This window comes from Balaenoptera musculus, chromosome 21, assembly GCF_009873245.2.
Source record: "Balaenoptera musculus isolate JJ_BM4_2016_0621 chromosome 21, mBalMus1.pri.v3, whole genome shotgun sequence".
NCBI lineage: Eukaryota > Metazoa > Chordata > Mammalia > Artiodactyla > Balaenopteridae > Balaenoptera > Balaenoptera musculus.
In genome coordinates, this window is record NC_045805.1 from 6,667,766 (window position 1) to 6,692,399 (window position 24,634).

At 41.1% G+C, this 24,634-nt stretch overlaps 1 long non-coding RNA gene across 3 annotated transcripts in view; it reads left to right on the top strand.

The window, feature by feature from the left end:
- The window catches only part of LOC118887735, a 159,156-nt gene that overhangs the window by 26,258 nt on the left and 108,264 nt on the right, over positions 1–24,634 (top strand). The gene's annotated exons all lie outside the window — the stretch shown is intronic.

The following is a 24,634-nucleotide window of genomic DNA, read 5'->3' on the forward strand; positions in this document are numbered from 1 at the left end:
CTACCGACTTTGCTCTGCAGACAGACAGAGCTGCTGGCTGGTCTCTCTGCTCATTTGCCACTTTAAGTGGGGCTGAAGGATGGGCTGCTCAGCTTCCTGGGTGCACTGGTTAGGTTTCCTCATCAGGCAGGTCTGGGGACGGCAGCAAGCAGTAAGTTGGGCTATGAATGAGCTTTCCTGCCTGGGGCGGGCCGTTAGAACAGGCCCCAAGACGGCAGTGGCAATGAACATGCTCCAGGGCTGGCAGTGCTCATTGCTTAAAGTCTCAAATCAGGCAGAAGTGTGCATTGAGTTCCCTTGCCAGACAGGGCCACCGTCCTGGCTTTGCTGCTGGCCGGGCTCTCAGCTTGAGTACGCTGGGCTACGCAGCTTCTCAGGTGCTCCAACCAGGCTTCCTGGTCGTGTGGGACAGGGAGTAGTGTATACTTAGCAGTAGATGGGGCTATGAATTAAGTTTCCCTACCTGGGAAAGTCAGCAGAACAGGCTCCAAGGCTGGCAAGGCTAGCCATGTGGGGTCCTAAACTAGGCAGGACTGAAGTTCCCTGGTCAGACTGAGCCACCACTTGGGCTCTGTAGATGTGCGGAGCTGCTGGTACGCACGACTGCTTGGGCGCAGTGAGTAGGTACTCCTTCTGTCAAGATCTGAGAGCCGGTTGCCGTAAAGCCCCATCTCCTTCTGCCACAATCTGATCTGCGGTCACTGAGCCCCACAGGACTCCCCTTGAGAGGTGGGCATGAATGGGCTTCCGGGGAAGCAACTCACAATGCTGGGTATCCAACTTGGGCTTTCTTTTTCCCACTGGGGAACCTGTAGGCCCAGGGATGCCCTCTCAGGGCAGGGCTGCAACAGCCTGGAGGAGGGGCGTCGTGGTCCGAATGTAGCTGCTCCTCTTACCCTTCTAATATGAGCCTTCTCGGTCTCCAAAATTTGTGTCGTTTTTTTCCCTATCTTTGTCAAACTTATTTTGGTCTTGTATTTTTAAAATTTAGATTGTTTATCTGTGTTACCTGTAGCTCTCTGAGCTTCATTAGATCAATTGTTTTGAACTCTTTATCAGGCAATTTGTGCAACTCCATTTGGGGGGGGGGGCGGTCAGTCACTGGTAGTTTATTGTGTTTCTTTGGTGGTGTGTTTCCGTGACTCCTATGAGCCCTGTAACCCTCCATGGGTATCTGCGCATTTGAAGAAGCAGTCACCTCTTCCAGACGTTATGGACTGAGTTTAGGAAGGAAAGACCGTCTTCTGCGGGTGGGGACGTGCTTTAGCATACTGTGGCCCTGTGTCTAGCGGTGCAGGGCACCAAGCGTGAGGGCATGCGACAGTGCTGAGTTGGGGGGTGGGCATGGTGTCGCGTTGGCTCAGGCCACCAGGGTCCATGCCTTCAACTGGGGTTTTCAGTGACGCCTCCAGATCAGTGGCGTGGGATCAGGGCAGGCAGCACCGGTGGCCAGAGTCAGCAGCGTGCACGTGCTCGGCTGTGGGGACGGGTCGCAGGTGACTTGTCATGGCAAGGGCTGCTGGCGCACAGGCTGTGGTGAGGGCCAGGTCCGGCGGCGAGGCCTGGGGCCAGCTGCGGATGCGAAAGCAGTTGCAGGGGCCGGGGCTGTGAGTGTGCGCTCACACAGCTGGAGGAGCTAGGCGTAGGTGTGTGCGTGACGGTGAGAATTGGTGGCGGGGATCGGGGCTTGCTGCACGCAGGCACAAAGACGCAAGACTTCACTGTGGGCACACGTGGCAGGGTAGGCCAGTGAGAGGATCGTCACTGGGGCTGGATTCGGGTGCACAGGCAGCTGCTGGGACCCCGGCCGTGCCGGTGTTCACTTGAGCAGCTGCAGGGCTAGCTGTGGGTATCTGTGCCAGGCGTCAGGGCGGCTCCTTACAGACGGGCGACTGCAGGGCCTCGCTCTGTTCGTGTGCCGGTGGTGGTGTGGGCTGAGTCTGGGCGCCCTAGCAGCTGTGGGAGCCTGGGCTGCCGGTGTGCACTCGTGCGGTCACAGGGCTGAGCCGCGGGTGCGGGCACCGCTGTGAGGCAGCCCCAGGGGACTGGACCGCTGTTAAGCATGCCCTCCGCCAGGGGCCGGGGCTGCCCGCTGGCTTGGATCCTCGCACCCAGGGTGCCCCCCGTGGCGCGAGCTGCGTCAGCTCAGGCAGCTGGAGTCTACACATGTGCACTGCTGTGAGGCCCCCAGCAGCGGACTCTGCAGAGGGTCCACTGCACTTATGCTGGCCCCTGGCCTGCTCCGCGGTGACAGCTACTGGGTTTTCTGCAGAGCATTGCGTTGGGGACTCCATCACTTACACCACACGGCCGGTAATGGATACCCCTGCCCTTCTTCCCTGTTCCTAGCCATCTCTAGACGTCTCAGCTATGCCAGTCTCTGGGTGGCGACACTGGAGCAGGTCCTTCATGAGGGGCCCTGAAAGGCGGGGAAGCTGGTCCCTGACCCAGCTCTCCCTTTCCCAGAGAGGGGGGAAGCCTTTCCAGCCGCTGAGCTCCCTCGTGGCACTGAGCAGTGACAGCCCGAGGGGTGGGATGATGCAGGCTAATAAAACTGTTCTTCTTACCCTTTTTGTGCCGTTATTCTCAGGGTTTTTGCTCCACTGTATTGATGAAGCTTCTTAAGTGAATCCCTGAGCTCTCCCCGAGCGATGTTCATTTGCGGAGAGCATCTCATTGTAGTTTGCTGTGGGAGGACAGAGACGGGGGTCTCCTACTCTGCCATCTTAGTGACGTCACTCATCCCCAAGGATAATTTAGAATCACATTACTTAATTTCCATACATTCAGAAAATTTCTAGCTCTTTTCTTTTGTTGATTTCCAACTTAATTACTGTCATGTAAATTATTCTGTATGATAGTGATCTTTTGAATTTGTTGTGATTTGCTTTGTGGTGCAACATGTAATCTATTTAGATAAATGTTCCAAGTAATGGCAAAAATGTATTTTCTGTGGCTGTTGGGTATCATGTTCTGTATATGTCAATTAGGTTAACTAGGGTATCGGGTCAAATATTCTATATCCGTACTGATTCTTTTGTTTCCTCAATGCATGATTTACTAAGAGATGTGTCTTAAAATCTCCAATTATGGTTGCTGATGTATCTATTTCTTTTTTATTCTATTACTTTTTGCTTTCTATCTCTTAAAGCTATAGTATTAGTTGCAGTCAAACTGTTTCATCTTCCCATTGAACTTACTCCTCTAATTACTGGGACATCTCTCTAGCTCTAGAAATATTGATACTTTACCTGATATTCGTGAAGACCCAGCAGTTTTCTTTTGCTTCATGTTTGCTGATTTTCTTACCTTTTCATTTCAATCTGTCCTTATATTTAGAGTATATATGTCTCTTATAAATAGTACATAGTTGAGCCTTTAAAAAAAAAATTCCCTCTGACAATTCCCTTTTAATTGGAATGTTTAGTCTACCACCTTGCTATTTCTTTTAGAAGAAAAATTTCCCATTTATTTGGAATCCTTGATTCTAGAAACAAATTGGGCTTTATAGCATGGATAAAAGGCTCAAGGAATTCCAACAAAAAAGAACACACACACACACACACACAGCAAGTAGCTCTAAATCACAGTTAGAAAAATGAGCATCTATAATTTTAACTTTCAGTTACCACTTAATACGTAACGGCATTGCTTTAAAATCTGTGTGCCTAACAGCCACGGGTTAATGTTATATCAGGACAAAGATAATGAGATTCTCTGATTCCCTGGTCTGTACCTGGGCTTGGGTGACTGTCAGTCTAAGTGACAATGTATCCTGTGACATATACAAATCGGTTATCACTTTCTGGATAGAAGATGTTTTCTATACTTTGAATTCACTGACAAATTAAAATATTTAATATTAAGTCATGATATATTCTTCTGCAGTGGATGGCTCAGATTACACAGAAAGGTTTTTCCTTTCATTCTCCCATTTGTCATTATTTATAGATTATTTACTATCTGGAGAGTCATCTGACATTCCTTTTAAAACCTTTTGCATTTGGACTTGGCTCAAAGTAAGGCACGACTGAAGGATCATTCCTTGTCTCCCTCCCCTCCCCCAATGTAGATAGATACCTTTGCCCCAAAGTACACTGGTGGAAATTGATTTTCTGCCACATACCATAAAATCACCAGAAAAACACAACATAAAGCAAACATTTACCCCCCCGCAGGGGAGAATGGAGCTCAGTTATAAGATGGACATCAGCAAAGCTCATGGTTTAGATTATAGGTTAATAAAGGGTTCATTATAGGTTAATAAAGCTCAAAATTATATCAGTCTGCTTAAAATCAATCACAGAGACTGTTATTCTACTTATTGCTCTGACTTCCTAACAGATATTTAAAGTAGGACTTTAGGGCTTCCCTGGTGGCGCAGTGGTTGGGAATCCGCCTGCCAATGCAGGGGACACGGGTTCGAGCCCTGGTCTGGGAAGATCCCACATGCCACGGAGCAACTGGGCCCGTGAGCCACAGCTGCTGAGCCTGCGCGTCTGGAGCCTGTGCTCCGCAACAAGAGAGGCCGCGACAGTGAGAGGCCCGCGCACCGCGATGAAGAGTGGCCCCCGCTTGCCGCAGCTAGAGAAAGCCCTCACACAGAAATGAAGACCCAACACAGCCAAAAATAAATAATAAATAAATAAATAAATAAAAAATTAAAAAAAAAAAAAAAAAAAAAAAAATAAAGTAGGACTTTACGTGCCTGTGGAGAATGTCTTCAGACCTGTGTGGGCTGGAGGTGGGAGGATATGCACACGCTGTGAATGTAATTAGAATGAAGAATGCATTTTTTTCAAGGGAAAAACAATCTTTAACAACAACAACAAAACGTAGTCACCAGTGCACAAACGGTTACCTGAAAAAAGCAATAGTAGGAAATAAAAGATGGGATACATGTAAAAGGCACTAGATTCATTGGTCCCAGAGTCATCCTGGAGATACACCACAGAGGAAATCTGGAGTCACCCTTTTATTTTTCATTCAGGTGTAATCGTCATAAAACCTTATACTAGTTTCAGGTGTACAATATAATGATTTGCTATTTGTATATATTGCAAAATGATCACCACGATAAGTCTAGTTAACACCTGTCACCATACAGTTACAAATTTTTTTTTTTTGATGAGAACTTTTTTTTTTTTTTTATGTTGTATAATTTTTTTTTTTTAAACATCTTTATTGAAGTATAATTGCCTTACAATAGTGTGTTAGCTTCTGCTTTATAACAAAGTGAATCAGTTATACATATACAATATGTTCCCATTTCTCTTCCCTCTTGCATCTCCCTCCCTCCCACCCTCCCCATCCCACCCCTCTAGGTGGTCACAAAGCACCGAGCTGATCTCCCTGTGCTATGCGGCTGCTTCCCACTAGCTATCTATTTTACATTTGGTAGTGTATATATGTCCATGACACTCTCTTACCCTGTCACATCTCACCCCACCCCCTCCCCATATCCTCAAGTCCATTCTCTAGTAGGTCTGTGTCTTTATTCCCGTCTTGCCACTAGGTTCTTCATGGCCTTTTTTTTTTTTTTCCTTAGATTCCATATATATGTGTTAGCATACTGTATTTGTTTTTCTCTTTCTGACTTACTTCACTCTGTATGACAGACTCTAACTCTATCCACCTCATTACAAATACCTCCATTTCATTTCTTTTTATGGCTGAGTAATATTCCATTGTATATATGTGCCACATCTTCTTTATCCATTCATCTGTCGATGGACATTTAGGTTGCTTCCAGGTCCTGGCTATTGTAAATAGAGCTGCAATGAACATTGTGGTACATGACACTTTTTGACCTATGGTTTTCTCAGGGTATATGCCCAGTAGTGGGATTGCTGGGTCGTATGGTAGTTCTATTTGTAGTTTTTTAAGGAACCTCCATACTGTTCTCCATAGTGGCTGTATCAATTTACATTCCCACCAACAGTGCAAGAGTGTTCCCTTTCCTCCACACCCTCTCCAGCATTTATTGTTTCTAGATTTTTTGATGATGGCCATTCTGACCGGTGTGAGATGATATCTCATTGTAGTTTTGATTTGCATTTCTCTAATGATTAATGATGTTGAGCATTCTTTCATGTGTCTGTAGGCCATCTGTATATCTTCTTTGGAGAAATGTCTATTTAGGTCTTCTGCCCATTTTTGGATTGGGTTGTTCGTTTTTTTGTTATTGAGCTGCATGAGCTGCTTGTAAATCTTGGAGATTAATCCTTTGTCAGTTGCTTCATTTGCAAATATTTTCTCCCATTCTGATGGTTGTCTTTTGGTCTTGTTTATGGTTTCCTTTGCTGTGCAAAAGCTTTTAAGTTTCATTAGGTCCCATTTGTTTATTTGTGTTCTTATTTCCATTTCTCTGGGAGCTGGGTCAAAAAGAATCTTGCTGTGATGTATGTCATAGAGTGTTCTGCCTATGTTTTCCTCTAAGAGTTTGATAGTGTCTGGCCTTACACTTAGGTCTTTAATCCATTTGGAGTTTATTTTTGTGCATGGTGTCGGAGTGTTCTAATTTCATACTTTTACATGTACCTGTCCAATTTTCCCAGCACCACTTATTGAAGAGGCTGTCTTTTCTCCACTGTATATGCTTGCCTCCTTTATCAAAGATAAGGTGACCATATGTGTGTGGGTTTATCTCTGGGCTTTCTATCCTGTTCCATTGATCTATATTTCTGTTTTTGTGCCAGTACCAAACTGTCTTGATTACTGTAGCTTTGTAGTATAGTCTGAAGTCAGGGAGCCTGATTCCCCCAGCTCCATTTTTCGTTCTCAAGATTGCTTTGGCTATTCGGGGTCTTTTGTGTTTCCATACAAATTGTGAAATTTTTTGTTCTAGTTCTGTGAAAAATGCCAGTGGTAGTTTGATAGGGATTGCATTGAATCTGTAGATTGCTTTGGGTAGTAGAGTCATTTTCACAATGTTGATTCTTCCAATCCAGGAACATGGTATATCTCTCCATCTATTTGTATCATCTTTAATTTCTTTCATCAGTGTCTTATAATTTTCTGCATACAGGTCTTTTGTCTCCTTAGGTAGGTTTATTCCTAGATATCTTATTCTTTTTGTTGCAATGGTAAACGGGAGTGTTTTCTTAATTTCACTTTCAGATTTTTCGTCATTAGTGTATAGAAATGCAAGCGATTTCTGTGCATTAATTTTGTATCCTGCTACTTTACCAAATTCATTGATTAGCTCTAGGAGTTTTCTGGTAGCATCTTTAGGATTCTCTATGTATAGTATCATGTCTTGATGAGAACTTTTAAGAGCCACTGTCAGGGCTTCCCTGGTGGCGCAGTGGTTGAGAATCTGCCTGCTAATGCAGGGGACACGGGTTCGAGCCCTGGTCTGGGAAGATACCACATGCCGCGGAGCGACTAGGCCCATGAGCCACAATTACTGAGTCTGCGCATCTGGAGCCTGTGCTCCGCAACAAGAGAGGCCGCGATAGTGAGAGGCCCACGCACCGCGATGAAGAGTGGTCCCCCGCTTGCCACAACTAGAGAAAGCCTTCGCACAGAAACGAAGACCCAACACAGCCAAAAATAAATAAATAAATTAATAAAAAAAAAAAAGAGCCACTGTCAGCAACTTTCAGATATACATTATTATTAACAATAGTCACCTTGCTGTATATTGCATCCCTATGACTTGTTTATAACTGTAAGCTTGTACCTTTTGACCACCTTCACCCATTTCTCCCAACCCCCAGCCTCACGTCCACCTCTGGCAACCACCAATCTATTTTCTGTCTCTATGAGTTCAGTGTTTTTGCCCACAGTCAGTGAGATCATATGGTATTTGCCTGATTTTTTTTCACTTAGCGCATAATGCCCTCAAAGTCCATCTGTATTGTTGCAAATGGCAAGATTTCATTCTTTTTTATGGCTGAATAACACTCCATTGTGTGTGTGTGTGTGTGTGTGTGTGTATGTATGTATGTATATATATATGACTTTTATTCATTCATCCGTCAGTGGACACTTAGATTGTTTCCATATCTTTGCTGTTATAAATAACGCTACAATGAATGTCGGGGTGCATATATCTTTTCCAGTTAGTGATGTTTTCTTCAGGTAAATACCCAGAGTTGCTGGATCATATGGTAGTTCAATTTTTTGAGGATCTTTCATGCTGTTCTCCACAGTGGCTGCACCAACTTACCTTCCCACTAACAGCGCACAAGGGCTCCCCTTTCTCCACATCCTCGTCGACACTTGTTATCTCCTGTCTTTTGGATGATGGACATTCTAACAGATGTCAGATGATATCTTATGGTGGTTTTGATTTGTATTTCCCTGATGATTATGATGTTTAAAATCTTTTCATTTACTTTTTGGCCATCAGTACATCTTTAAGAAAAATGAGGCTCTGCCCATTTTTTTAATATATTAAAAAATAGATAGTAATAGGGTGTTTATTTGCTATTGAGTTGTATGAGTTCTTAATATACCTTGGATATTAACCTTAGATATTAATCTTATTAGCTATATAATTGGAAAATATTTTCTCCAATTCTTTGGAGTGCCTATTCTTTTTGTTTATGTTTGTTTTCTTTGTCCTCTTTTGCTGTGAAGAAGCTTTTTAGTTTGAGGTGGTCCCTCTTGTTTATTTTTGCTTTTGTTTCCTTTGCTTTTGGTGTCAATTAAAAAAAATTATTAGCAAGACTGACGTCAAGAAACGTATCCCCTATGTTTTCTTCTACAAGTTTTATGGTTTCAAGTCTTACATTCAAGTCATTAATCCATTTTGAGTTAATCTTCTTTTTTTAATTATTATTTATTTATTCATTTATTTTTGGCTGCGTTGGATCTTTGTTGTTGCGCGCGGGCTTCTCTAGTTGCAGCGAGCAGGGACTACTCTTCATTGCGGTGCGCAGGCTTACATTCTGGTGGCTTCTCTTGTTGTGGAGCATGGGCTCTAGGCGTGAGGGCTTCAGTAGTTGTGGCACACGGGCTTCAGTAGTTGTGGCTCGCGGGCTGTAGAGCGCAGGCTCAGTAGTTGTGGTGCACGGGCTTAGTTGCTCCGCGGCATGTGGGACCTTCCCGGACCAGGGCTCGAACCCGTGTCCCCTGCATTGGCAGGAGGATTCTTAACCACTGTGCCACCAGGGAAGTCCTTGAGTTAATTTTTGTGTTTAAAGTTTGTTTAAATTACTATCGAGTTTCATTCTTTTGCATGTGGCTGTCCAGTTTTCCCATTACTATTTATTGAACAGACTGTCCTTTCCCCATTGTATATTCTTGGCTCCTTTGTCTTAAATTAATTGACCACAGATGCATGGGTTTATTTCTGGACTCTGTATTCTGTTCCATTGGTCTATGTGTCTATTTTTATGCCAATGCAATGACTCTAGCTTTGTAATATAGTTTGGAACCAGGAAGTGTGATTCCTCTATCTTTGTTCTCCTTTCTCAAGATTGCTTTGGCTGTTTGGGGTCTTTTGTGGTTCTATACAAATTTTAGAATTGTTTGTTTCATTTCTGTGAAATGCCTTTGTAATTTTGATAGGGATAGCATTATATCTGTTTATTGTTTTGAGTAGTATGGATATTCTAACAACATTCTTCCAATCCCTGAGTAAGAAATATCTTTCCATTGATTTGTGTCTTCAGTTTCTTTCATTAATATCTTATTTATCAGTGTACAGGTCTTTCACAGCCTTGGTTAAATTTATTCCTAGGCATTTTATTTAATGCAATTATAAATGGAATTGTTTTCTTTTCTGATAGTGCGTTATTAGTGTATTGAAATGCAACACATTTGTATATTGATTTTGTATTCTGCAGTTGTACTGAATTTGTTTATTCTAACAGTTATTTGGTGGAGTCTTTAGAGTTTTATATACACAACATCAGGTCACCTGCAATTAGTGACAATTTTCCTTCTTTCCAGTTTGAATGACTTTATTTCCTTTTCTTACCTATTTTTTCTTGCTAGGACTTCCAACTATGTGTAAGGGTGGACATCCCGACTTGTTCCTGATCTTTGAGGGAAAGCTTTCAGCTTTTCATTGTTCAGTATGATACAGTGGCTTTGTCATATGTGGCATCTCACATTGATTTTTGTAGATGTTGAACCATCTTGAATCCCTGGAAGAAATCCCACTTGAGCATTGTGTATGATCCTTTTAATGTTAATTCAGTTTGATAATATTTTGTTGATTTTTGCGTCTATGTTTGTCAGGAATATTGGCCTGTAATTTTCTTTCCTAGTGGTGTCTCATCTGGTTTTGGTATCAAGGCAATGCTGGCCTCATAAAATGAGTTTGGAAGCATTCCCTCCTCTTAAATATTTCAGAAGAGACTGAGAAGGATTGGCGTTAATTCTTCTTTAAATGTTAGAATTCACCAGTGAAGCCGTTTGGGCCTTGACTTTTGTTTTTTGGGAGTTCTTTCATTACTGATTGAATCTCCTAACTTGTAATTGGTCTGTTCAGATTTTCTATTCTTCATAATTTTATATTTTCTCCAAATTCACGTAATTTCTTCATGTTTCTAGGAATTTATGCATTTATTCTAGGTAGTCTAATTTATTGGCATATTGGTTCATAGTAGTCTCTTACAATCCTTTCTATTTCTTTGGTATTAGTTATAACATTTCCTCTTTCATGTCTGATTTTGAGTCCCTTCTCTTGGTGAATCTTGCTAAAGATTTGTCAATTTTGTTTATCTTTTCAAAGAATAAGTTATTAGTTTCATTGATCTTTTCTATTGTCTTTTTAAAATTTATTTATGCTCTTATCTTTATTTCCTCCCTTCTCTAATTTTGGGCTTTCTTTCTTATTCTTCTTCTAGATCTTTGAGTTGTAAAGTTAGGTTATTTATTTGAGATTTCTTGTTTTTAGATATAAGCATTTACTGCTATAAACTTCCTCTTAAAACTGCTTTAGCATCATCCCATCAGTTTTAATATGATTTATATCCATTTTCATTTGTCTCAAGGTAGGTTTTAACTTCTCCTTTGTTTCTCCATTGACCCATTGGTTGTTTATAACGTGTAATCTCCACATATTTGTGAATTTTCCAATTTTCCTATTGTAATTTCTAGTTTTATACTGTTGTGGTCAGAAAAATATTTGATATGATTTCAGTCTACTTAAATTTGTTAAGACTTGTATTGTGGCTGAACATGTGATCTATTCTGGGGAATGTTCTATGTGCACTTGAAGAATGTGTATTCTGTTGATTTTGGATGAAATGTTCTGTATATTTTTGTTTAAGTGTCTGGTCTAACATAGCATTTAAGGCCAGTGTTTTCTTATTGATTTTCTGTCTGGAAAATCTATCCGTTAACGTATGTGGAATATTAAAGTTCCTGACTATTATTGTATTGCTATTTCTCTCCTTATTTCTGTTAATATTTGCTTTATATATTTAGGTGCTCCTTTGTTGACTGCCTAAATATTTACAAATGTTATATCCCCTTGTTGGGTTGATCCCTTTATCATTATGCAGTGCTCTTCTTTGTCTCTTACTACTGTCTGTTTTAATGTCTATTTTGTCTGATATATGTAAAGCTACTCAGCTCTCTTTTTGGTTTCTCTCTTTGCATGAAATACCTTTCCCCATCCCTTCACTCTCTCTCTCTCTGTGTATACACTTAAAACTAAAGTAATTTCTTGATGGCAGCATATAGATGGGTCTTGTTTTTTAACCATTTAGCTACTCTTCTAAGAATTTACTCCATTTACATTTAAAGTAATTATTGATAGGTACTTTATCAGCATTTTGATTCTTTCCTAGCTGTTTTGTAATTCCTTGCTTTTGCTCTCATCCTTTGTGGTTTGATGACCTTCTTTAGTGGTATGCATTGATACTTATTATCTTTTGTGTATCTACTATAGGTTTTTTGCTTGTGGTTATAATGAGGCTTATGCATAACAACTTATATTTATAAGAGCCTATTTTAAGTTAATAACAACATACGTTTAAATGTATCCTATACTTCTATATTTATACCCCCCCATTTTGTTTTTGATGTCACATTTTACGTTTTTATCTTGTGTACCTCATTAACAAATTATTTTTCTGCTTTTGTCTTTTAATCTTTGGACTAGCCTTACAGGTGATTAACCCACTACCTCTTTATGTACTTAGAATTACCAGTGAGATTTATACATTCATGTGTTTTCTTGTTACTCTTTAATGCCCTTTCTTTTTAGCTTAAAGAAGTCCTTTAACATTTCTTGTAAGGCCAGTCCAGTGATGTTCAACTCTTAACTTTTGCTTGTGTGGAAAACCCTTTATCTCACCTTCAATTATGTGTGATTCCTTTGCTGGAGAGACTATTCTTGGTTGGAAGTTTTTTTCTTTCAGCACTTTGCAGGCCATAAGGGAGTGAATATATTCAAAGTTTCTGTTGAAAAATCTGCTTATAGTCCTATGGGCACTTCCTTGTGCATAACAAGTTTTTCTTCTCTTACTACTTTTAATATTCTCTCTTTGTCTTTAACTTGTGACATTTTAATTACGATGTGTCTTTGTGTGGGTCTCCTCGGGTTCCTCTCCCTTGCCACTCTCTAGACTTACTGGTTATGGATGTCTCTTCCCTTCCTCAGGTTAGACAAGTTTTCAGCCATTATTTTTTCAAAAAAGATTTCTGCCCCTTTTCCTCTCTCCTTCTCCTGGGACCCCTGTAATAGGAATGTTAGTAAGCTTGATGCTGTCCTGTATCTTCACTCTTTTTCATTCTTTTTCCTGCTCTGATTGGGTGAGCTCCACTGCCTTGTCTTCAAGTTGACTGATTGTTTTTTCTGCTTCATCTAGTTTGCTGTTAAACCCCTCTAAGGCATTTTTTCAGTTCAGTTATTGTATTTTACATCTCTGTGACTTCTGTTTGGTACATTCTTATATTTTCTCTCTGTCGAAGTTCTCACTCTATTCATCCAGTCTTCTCCAAAGTTTACTGAGCACCTTTATGACCAGGACATTGAACTCTTTATCAAGAAAATTACTTATCTCCATTTCATTATGTGTATTTTTTCCTTCATGGTTTTATGTTCTTTTGTTTGGAACACACTCTTCTCTTTCTTCACTTTGCTTGACACTCTGTGTTTGTTTCTGTGCATTAGATGAAAGACGCCTCTCCTGGTTTTTTTTTTTTAACGGGAACGCTATTTATTTATTTATTTATTTTGGCTGTGTTGGGTCTTCGTTTCTGTGAGGGCTTCCTCTAGTTGTGGCGAGCGGGGGCCACTCTTCATCGCGGTGTGTGGGCCTCTCACTGTCGCGGCCTCTCCTGTTGCGGAGCACAGGCTCCAGACGCGCAGGCTCAGTAGTTGTGGCTCACGGGCCTAGTTGCTCCACGGCATATGGGATCTTCCCAGACCAGGGCTCGAACCCGTGTCCCCTGCATTGGCAGGCAGGTTCTCAACCACTGTGCCACCAGGGAAGCCCTCTTTTAATCCTGTCCCGGTTTTGAAGGAGTGTCCTCACGTAGGAGAGGAACCCTCTTGTTCAACCATGTTCTACCTCTTGGTTGTCTCTCAAACCTTATTTATTGCTGAAGTGGTCTCTTCTATTTGTAATAGCTCCCACTTGTTGAGGGTGTGCGAAGACCTGTCCATGTCCCAGAGGGGAAGATTGCGGTCAGCACTTAGATTCAGGCTGATTGGAAGCCAGACCCACAGGCAGCAGCTTTTCAAGTGGGCAAATATCCACAGCCCTGTGGGACTGCAAGTGTTTGTGCTGTTGGTCATCAGACTTAAGTGATCTGGAGGTGTCCCTTGGGCAGCAGTCGCAAAAATCAGGGCTCCAGAGGTGTGTATAAGCTCCATTCTAGGACATCGCGGTGGGCTGTAGCAAAGCAGAGGAAGAGCTCGAAGGTGACATCCACCAACCTATGTTCCCTGAGAGCTCCTCATAGGGCCCTGCATGTGTGTTAAAGCTAAAGCCTGCCCTTCAGTCCGAAGCTCCAGAATAAGCAGATTAGCCTCTTTCACAGAAAGCTTGGGAGTGTGTTTCAGTCTGCTGCGGTCTGTGCATTGCCTTCAGGGTGGTCACCTGCCCAAAACTGTCTCTCCAACTGTTATAGTCTCACGGGAGCCGGGAGCAAACCTCCCTGGCCACCAGGACCAGGCGCTCGAGGGACATCCCCTGGGGGCAGCTGCAGAAACTGGGGCACCAGAAACCTGTAACAGCTCCCCTTTGAGAGATACTGGTGCGCTGGAGCATGGTAGAGAGAGAGTGAGAGGACAGTGCCACCGCCCGAGGTCTCTTGAAAGGGTCACAGTCAGCCTTAGATGTGTGTTTAATTAGAAGCCAGCACCTCAAGCTGCAGCTACGATGGTAAACTAATTGGTCCCTTTCACAGAAAGATTGAACTCCTGGGTCTGTTTCCTCTTGCTGTGCCCTGAGTCTGGTAGCTGTTTAAGAACTCTTTCTCCATCAGTTACACCCTGTGGGACCTGCAGGCACGAGCCCCTTGGCCACAGGGGCCAGGTGATGTACAGGGTGTCCCCTGGTGGTAGCTACAAAAATCGTGCTCCTTTCAGGGAGATCCGGCAAGTTGGAGTGAGGCGGAGGGAGAGCATGAAGATTGCATCGCTGGCCCCATTTCCCAAGAGCAACTCCATAGGCCCCAGAATCCTGCCCCCAGCCAAAGCTCCTAGGCAAACAAACAGGCCTCTTTCTCAGAAGGACGAGGGGTGTGTTTCAGTCTGCCGCCTGTGCAGTGCCCTTGGGGGCGGGCAGTCTGCCAAGGACTGTCTCCCTGATTGTCACAGGCCACTGGGTGCCAGGAACGTGAGGCCCCCTGACCTCCCCAGCCAGGCAGTCGAGGCGCTTCTCCTTAGTGGCAGTCACAGAAGCTGTAGCACCAGACACGAAAGTCAGGGCCACGGATGTGGGTGACGGTTCCCCCCCGCCCCTGGGGACATACCTGTGCTCTGGAGCACTGCACAGGGAGATCATGCCTGATGCCTCGGGCAAGGTGGGGGGGAGCTTGATGCGTGCTGCCGTGCGGGGAAAGCACAAACAAAGGCCTGGAGCTAAAAAAAAAAATGGAGCATGCTGGAGCTTGGCAGAGGGGAACATCAGGTGCGGGGAGAAGGCCTGGGCTTGCGGGGGAAAAAAAGATGGCAGGGGTAGGTGGCCCCTAGCAGCCTCTGCCCCCGGTGAGTATCCCTGCAGGCCTCTAGGGACATGTTAAGTTGGAAGCCCGCCACTCGGGCCGGTGCTTTAAGACTAGGCAGTGAGCCTCTTTCACATGAAGTCTGGGTGTGATTAGCCGTTTCTCAGATGGCTGTAGCCTGTGGGTCCCAGGCACAGGAGCCCCTTTGGTTTTCAAAGCCGGGTATTCGGGGGCTTATTTCTCGGGAGCAGGTCTTAGAAGTTGGAATGCCTGATGGGAGGATGAAACCCTCTGTCCCACAAGGAGAAGCTCAGGGCTGTGCGTTCCCTCCCAGCTGGGGGTGGCCCGGCCTGGTGGTGGGTTTGTGGTAACACTGTGTGTCAGCCTCTCCTGCTAGTTTCATTGTGGTTTTCTTTTCATTTGCTTAATGTGTAGTCATCGCTCAGCTACTTTTTAGGGTTTTTTTTTAACAGAAAAAATTGTTCCATATGTAGCTGTAGGTTCAGTGTGTTTGTGGGAGGAGTGGGGTTCAGAATCCCCCTACATTGCCATCTTGAACCAAAAATGTTTCCTTGGATACTGGGTGATGCCATTCAGGTCCAAGTTTCTACCTGAAAGTGGTGCCTCACGGTCACCACCATGAGGCTGTAGATGCAGACAGGTTTGTCTCCCAACTCCATAACCAGTCTTCTTCTTCTTTTTCTTTTTTTTTTTTTTCTATTAAGCATGTGGATCATCAAACCTCTACTAGGTGATTTTGAAGCTCTTTAACTTCCCTTTGCAGTGGCACCAGAACTGGGGAGAAGGTTCTAGGAAGAGTATTGCCTTTGCCAGCAAAGAGCATTTAAACTGTGCTTTTGAGAAAGAGAATATTTTTCTTTGTCACTGTGCTTCACGTTGGCTCCACACCCCCAGCACTGAGGGGGTCCCTCATGGCCCCGTCATTGTATCTGAGCATCCGTGCTGCCCTGACAGGGGAGGTAGCCTAGACTGCGACGTCTTGAACTGACGGTATCTCTAGCTGGGCTAGAGGATGAGCTTAATACAAAGGATACAACTCAGGGGCACCCATAAGGAAGCAATGCATGAAACCAGGTATGGGGGAAGGAGTGTGGAGCTAGCACTCCCTTTCTAGGGGCACCACCCAAAAGATCTTGCTAGTTTTTCAGCATTAAAGTTTTTTTTATTGAGTTATAATATGCATACAGAAAAGTACACGTATCATAAACATACAGCTGGAAAGTTTTTACAAACCAATTCCATGTAATCAATACCCAGATAACAAGGCAGAATTTGCAGCACCCAACCCCTTTTATTCACTGCCTGCACCCAATAACTACTATCCTAACTTCTAACATTATAGATTAGCTTTTTAAAGTTATTTTTTCTACTTATTTAAACTAAAAAAAAGAAAACATTTCTCCCATCCCCACCTCTAGCAACTACCAATCTGTTTTCGGTATCTATGAGCTTTTTTTTTTTATTTTAAGACTTCACATGTGAGAGAGCTCTTTCTGTATTTGCCTTTCTCTGAGTCTATATCACTTAGCATAATGCCCTCGAGGTCTATCCATATTGTTGCAAATGGCAAGATTTCATTCTTTTTTATGGCTGAACAATATTCCATTGTGTGTGTGTATACCACATCTCTTTTATCCATCTATCTGTTGATGGACACTTTGTTTCCATATCTGGCTATTATAAATAATGCTGCAATAAACATGGGGGTCCATATATATTTTTGAGTTAGTATTTTCATTTTCTTTGGCTAAATATCCAGAAGTAAATGACTGGATCATATGGTAGTTTTAATTTTAATTTTTTGAGGCCCTTCCATACTGTTTTCCATAGTGGCTGCACCAATATACATGCCCACCAGTAGGGCGCAAGGGCTCCCTTTCCTCCACACCCTCACCAACACTTGTTATTTTTGTCTTTTTCATAATGGGCATTCTGATAGGTGAGAGATGATATCTCATTGTGGTTTTGATTTGTATTTCCTTGATAATTAGTGATATTGAGCATCTTTTCATGTACCTGTTGGCCATCTTTATATCTTCTTTGGAAGAGTGTCTATTCAGATCCTCTGCTCATTTTTAAATCATTGTCTGTTTTTTGCTATTAAGTTCTATCTGTTCTTTATATATTTTGTATCTTAGCCCCTAGTCAGATATATGATTTGCAAATATTTTATCCCATTAAGTAGGTTGCCATTTCATTTTGTTAATGGTTTTCATTGCTGTGCAGAAGCTTTTTAAATTGAAAAATGTAGTCTCAGTTGTTTACTTGCTTTTGTTGCTTTTGCTTTTGTTGCCAGATTTGAAAAATCATAACCAAGATCTATGGCAAGGAGCGTATCATCCATGTTTTCTTCTAGGAGTTTTATGGTTTTAGGTCTTACATTCAGTCTTTTATCAATTTTGAGTTCATTTTTGTGTCTAATGTAAGATAGTGGTTAAAGTTCATTCTTTTGCATGTGGCTGACCAGTTTTCTCAACATCATTTACTCAAGAGACTGTTCTTTCCCTGTGTATATTCCTGGCTCCTTTGTCATAAATTAATTGACCACATATGTGTGAGTTGATTTCTGGGCTCTCTGTTGATCTATGTGTCAGTTTTTATGTCAATACCTACTCTTTTAACTCCTATAGCCTTGTAATATAGTTTGGGAGCATGATGGCTCCAATTTTCTTCTTCTTTCTCAAGATTGCTTGGCTATTCAGGGTCTTTTATGGTTCCATACAAATTTTAGGATTGTTCTATTTCTGCAAAAATGCCATTGGAATTTTGATAGGAACTGCATTGAATCTGTAGATCGCTTTGGGGAGTATGGACATTCTAACAATATTGATTCTTCCATTCCATGGACATGGAAGTCTCCATTTATCTGTGTCATCTTCAATTTATTTAATGTCTTGTTTTCAATATACAGATCATTCACCTCCTTGGTTAAATTTATTTCTAAGTATTTTATTCTTTTGATGCAACTGTAAATGGGTTTTTTTCTTAATTTCCATTTCTGATATTCGTTATTAGTGTATGGAAAAAACAACAAATTTTTGTGTATTTTGTAACCCACAACTTTAGTGAATTTTTTAGTTCTAATAGTTTTTTGATGGAGTCTTTGGATTTTCTATATATAATATGTCATCTGCAAATAATGAAGTTTAGTTTCTCCTTTCCAATTTGGATTTCTTCCACTTTTTCCTTACCTAATTGCTGTTGCTGGGACTTCCAATACAGTGTTGAATAAAAGTGGCGGGAATGGGTATTCTTGTCTTGTTCCTGATCTTACAGGAAAAGCTGTAAAATGTTTTTCACCATTGAGTATGCTATTAGCTCTAAGCTTGTCATACATGGATTTTGTTATGTTAAGGTATGTTTCTTCTACATTCACTTTCCTGAGGATTTTTATCATGAACTGACTTTGTATTTTTGCAAACGCTTTTTCTGCATCTATTAAGATGATCATATGTTTTTCTTTTCCCTTCATTTTGTTAATGTGGTGTATCACATTGACTTGTTTGTGGATATTACACCATCCTTGCAACTCTGGAATAAATCCCACTTGATAATGTGTATGATCTTAATGTATTGTTGAATCCAGTTTGGTAATATTCAGTTCAGGATTTTTACATCTATGTTCACCAGGGTCATTGGCCTGTAATTTTCTTTTCTTGTGTCGTCCTTGTCTGGTTTTGGTATCAGGGTAATGCTCGCTCTATAAAATGAGTTTGGGAGAGTTCCCTCTTCTTCTATTTTTGGGAAGAGTTTGAGAAAGATTGATATTCTTTGAGTATTTGGTAGAATTCACCATTAAAACCATTTGGTTTTGAACTTTTGACTGTTGGGAAGTTTTTGATTACTGATTCAATCTCCTTATTAGTAATTGGTCTGTTCAGATTTTCTATCTCATTTCATGATTTAATCTTTGTAGGTTGTATACCATAGGAATTTATCCATTTATTCTAGGTTGTCTAATTTGTTGGCATATACAGTAGTTGTTCACAGTAATCTCTTATGATCCTCTGTATTTCTGTGTTACTTGTTGTAATTTCTTTTATTTCTGATTTCATTCATTTATGCTTTTTCTTTTTTCTTGATGAGTCTGGCTTAAAGGTTTGTCTATTATCTTTTCAAAGAACCAGCTCTTAGTTTCATCTATCTTTTCTATTGTTTTTTAGACTCTATTTTTGCTCTGATCTGAAAGTGAGTCTCATTAGCAACATACAGATGGGTCTTGTTTTTTTAATTTGTTCGTTTGTTTTGTTTTTTAATCCATTCAACCACTCTTTCTTTTGATTGGAGCATTTTGTCCATTTACATTTAAAGTATTGATAGGTATATGCTTATTGCTATTTTATTGTTTTCTGGGTGTTTTTGTAGTTCCACTCTGTTCCTTCTTTCTTGCTCTATTCTTTTGTGGTTTGAAGACTTTCTTTATTGGTATTCTTATATTCCTTTCCCATTATCTTTTGTATATCTACTATAGGTTTTTGCTTTGTGATGACCATCAGGCTTCCATATAATAACCTATATTTATAAGTCTGTTTTTTAGCTGATAACAAGTTTGAATGCACTCTTAAGTTCTACATTTTTACTGTTCCTCTCCCACGTTTTATGTTTCTAATTCACATTTTACATCTTTTTATCTTGTGTATCCCCTAACTAATTATTGTAGTTATAGTTATTTTTACAAGTTTTGCCTTTATCTTTATACTTGCTTCCCAGGTGATTAATTCACTACATTTACTACATATTTACCTTTACCAGTGAGAGTTATACTTTCATATGTTTTCTTGCTACTAATTAGTGCCATTACTTTTTCCCCTAAAGAATTCCCTTTAACATTTCTTGTAAGGGCAATTTAGTGGTGATGACTCTTTTAACTTTTGTCAAGAAAACTCTATCTCACCTTTAATTCTAAATGATAACTTTTCTGGATAGAGTATTCTTGGTTTGGGAGTTTTTTTCTTTTCAGCACTTTGAATCTATTGTGCTATTTTTTCCCGTTCTGCAGAGTTTCTGCTTAAAAATATGATTATGGGGATTTCTTTGTATATAACAAGTTGTTTTTCTCTTTTTGCTTTATTTGAATTTCACCAGTTTTTCCAGTAATGTCCTTTTCCTCTTCCACAATCCAATCCAGAGTACCACATTGCATTTGCCTGCCCTTTTTTGGATCTTTTTTAATTAACCAAATTTTCCCAATTTTTCTCTATTAGCTTTTAGTTACATAGTCTCATAATTATTTTTAAATGTTTAGCTTTGAAGAAAGTAACTTATTATACTTTCTGGAATGAGCTAGTTCCTTATCCGTGGATAACAGATTAAGTTGCCTTATTATTTTTGCCTAATATAATTATTTTTACCTAATAATTATTTTTACATAATAATAATAATTATTATTACCTAAAAACCAGGTACAAGTTGGGAGGTACCTACTAAAAATGACAAGTTTTGTTTTAGGATAATTGACCTCTGTCTCTGTTTCTAATGGTAGTTAGGTTGCAGGGCCAGTGATATAAACAGTGTCATCTGCATGTCAGGAATATGCATCCTCCTATTTTGTATGTTAGAAGGAGAAACATCCCAGTCATCCAAAATTTACAATAAGTGGAGCCAGGAAGTACTGCTGAAATGTTGAGCTAGTCTATTATCTTTTTTTTTTTTTAATATTTATTTATTTATTTAGGCTGTGCCAGGTCTTAGCTGTGGCACGCATGTGGGATCTAGTTCCCCGACCAGGGGTTGAACCCGGGCCCCCTGCATTGGGAGCATGGAGACTTACCCACTGGACCACCAGGGAAGTGTCTATTATCTTAATGGTGAGGAAATTGAGCCTAAGAAATCCTGAGCCTGCCCAGATCACACAGCTAGTATATGCTGAGACTAAGCTACACTACATAACCTGGGCTTCCCACTCCTCCCCACTCTTATACTTTACTTGCATTTGGCTTATGTGTTTATGTACGTGCTCAATCAAGAATATTCTTCACGCAGATTTAAATTTGGCTTCATATGCTTCTGTTTATCTCAGCAGATAAAATGGACTTTGCTTTATTTTTTTCTTCTTGAGAGCGACACACCCTATCAGAGCTTTTGTCTTTTTTTTTTTAATTTTTATTTATTTATTTACTTATTTTGGCTGCTTTAGGTCTTCATTGCTGTGTGCGGGCTTTCTCTAGTTGCGGCGAGCGGGAGCTACTCTTCTTTGATGTGCGTGGGCTTCCCATTGCGGTGGCTTCTCTTGTTGCGGAGCACAGACTCTAGGCTTGCAGGCTTCAGTAGTTGTAGCACGTGGGCTCAGTAGTTGTGGCTTACAGGCTCTAGAGCGCAGGCTCAGTAGTTGTGGTGCATGGGCTTAGTTGCTCCGAGGCATGTGGGATCTTCTTGGACCATAGATCGAGCCCGTGTCCCCTGCATTGGCAGGTCGATTCTTAACCACTGTGCCACCAGGGAAGTCCCTAAAATGGACTTTAGAGTGAGCACTCTGATTTCTTTCTCTGCAGCTTAACTTCAATTTTATTATAGCTCATCCAGTAGGACAAAAATCACACTTAGACTTGTTTACAAGTTATTATTAACTTGCAAACAATAAAGTATAAATTTAAAGGTCGTTCCATTCGTCAGAGATCACTAGAGCATGGAAGGTTTCTCCCCAGCTTTCCTCATAAGTTACTGGACATCGTTCACAGTTTATCACTGGTGTTGCTAGTGCCGTTTCTCCCTCCTCACCTCCCCCACTCACCTCTTTTTCTGTATGTCTGTAATCCAATAATAATTACCACATTGGCTAGAAATGGTGACCATATTGTTATATTCAGTGTTTAAGGCCTTTCATGCTTTAAAACAAATATTGAAAATCATTTAAATTATTTTTAAAAGTTTTTTCCTATAAATAGCTTCAAAATTTCCGAAAGAAATAAGACTGTTAAGATTCAACCATACCATTCCTTGAATCGGTACTCTTCTAATAATTTACGGGATTTAAACACATTGTTCTTTTTCTGTTGAAAGATACGTATTTTGGAAATGTTCCCTCCCCCCCCCCCCCCCGCTCCCTTTCATTTTTGTAAAGAAAACACTACCCCTGGAGACAGGCCATTTGAACGGCCTACAGCTATGTGCGGCTAAGCATCAGTCACTCTTCCGTTCCGCTGAAGAGTCCCCGTGATAATTCCCCTTGTCACCTGCCAAGGGATGTCAGCAGCCACCCTACGTAATGTTGCTTCTTCTGTACCGATGACCCTCGGTATGGGTCACTTGCCTTGACCTGTGACCATCTTGTTATCCGGCATCTGAGTGTCTTTCTGAGGCTACATTTGGACGAGCACTGACACCTCATAGGGCAGTTAGAAAGGACATCTCCCATTGTCTCTGGCTTTCAAACCTTTCATTAGGCATTGTTCAGAGTTGGACAGTAGGCTTCCTCTCTTCCTTTATTTTCTATACCTCACGCTATTACTGTTTCTCTTATCAAAACCTAAAGCCCAGATTTTTAAATGATTGTTTTATTCTTTTTTGGAAATCCATGCCAATTTCTATTGTTTACCGAACAGTATATTACTTTCAGGTTTGCCTTCTCTGCCAAGAGCTTTATTTATTATTTAATATTACAACAGCAAAATTCCTCTACTTATATCTTTCAAAACCCTGGTGTGTCTACAGAGTTTTTATCATTAATCTCCTGTCTTAAGCAAAAGATCCATCATTCTTGTATCATTATCTCATATTTAGTCACCCTATACATATTCTTGGTTAACTTCTTTTTTCTTAATCATTTCAATATTTTCTTCCTCATTCTTCTTTGCCCAATATTATTTAATTCAAAACCTATTTTGATCTCACCATGTACCACACTGGATCAGGCACATCACATCACATTGGAGAAGAGACACAGTCCGTGCTTCCTGGAGCTGAGAGCCCAGTAAGAGAGATAGATGAGACTTACTTTTTTCATTTAACAAACATTTGTTACTCCTTAACTCTCTAGTTGATTGTAGCTAACATCTCTAAAAAGGATACAAATAGCAACTACCTGAGGATTGAAAAGTAAACAACAGCAGGCAGATTGAGGGGGGAGTAAGAATTTGAAAAATGACCAGTACCAGTGAGTGTCCAGGAGTTTTTTTCTTTTATCTCCTGACTTTCACCTGAGCAGTCTGAGTTGCAGAACTACACAGCAGGTGCAGACAGCGAAACCTCCAAGAGAAATCCTATTTTTTCTGGCCAGAGAACTAAGAAAAGGGGACCCTGTGAGCTGAAGAGGGCAGTGGGGATGGGAAAGCTGTTTTCTTTTCTTTTTTTTGCCTTTTTTCTCTCTTGGCTCAGCCATAAAGCTAACTCACTTTTCAGAGGCACCTAAAATCCCAAGGGAAAACTATCTTTATGGTCAGAGGAACTGGGGAAAGAGGCCCTGGAGAGTCAGACTTTGTCAGGGAAATCCAAGAGAGAAGTGAGTTTGAGAAGGTCATCCCCCAAGTCTGTGTAGGAATCTGCACAAGCCCCATGCTCATCCAGAGCTGTGAATGCACGGAACAGACCCAGTGAAGAATAGAAAGGCTTGGAAAACTGAACCGAGATGGAAAACACTGCCCACTGAAGGCAAAAAGGACTTGCAGTCTCAACCTAACCAGGCTGATGGCCTGCTAAAACAGACAACACAAAATGAGCATTCGCAAAGTGCTCAAACAGGACCCAAGTCTCATATCACAAATACTTAATGTCTAAGATATAAGGCAGAATTACTTCATAAAAAAAAATAAGGAAAGTATGACCATTTCTCAAGGGAAAAGACAATCAAATGCCAACAGTGAGATGACTCAGATGTTGGAATCCGTGGACAATGTCTTTAAGCGGCTATTATAACCATGCTTGAGATAAACAAAAGGTACAAATAAGTTCTCAACAGAGAGAGAAAAACTATTTTTAAAAAGAACAAGATGAGGGGGCTTCCCTGGTGGTGCAGTGGTTGAGAATCTGCCTGCCAATGCAGGGGACACGGGTTCGAGCCCTGGTCTGGGAAGATTCCCACATGCCGTGGAGCAGCTGGGCCCGTGAGCCACAACTACTGAGCCAGCGCGTCTGGAGCCTGTGCTCCGCAACAAGAGAGGCCGCGACAGTGAGAGGCCCATGCGCCACGATGAAGAGTGGCCCCCACTTGCCTCAACGAGAGAAAGCCCTCGCCCAGAAACGACGACCCAGCACAGCCATGAATAAATAAATAAAATGAATAAAATAAACCCAAAAAAAAGTAAAAAAAAAAAAAGAACAAGATGAATATTTTAGGACTGAAAAATACAATGTAATACAATTTTTTTTTTAATTTACTGGATGGGCTCAATAGAATGGACACATCAGAAAGAGACACACTAGAAAATAATTAATTGAAATAATCCAATCTGAAGTATACAGCAAAGATTTAAAACAAAATTAACAGAGCCTTAGGGACCTGTGGGACAATATCGAAATAATAGCTAACATTTATATCATTGGAGTCTCAGAAGGAGAAGAAAAAGATTGGTGCAGAAAAGATATTTAGAAAATAATT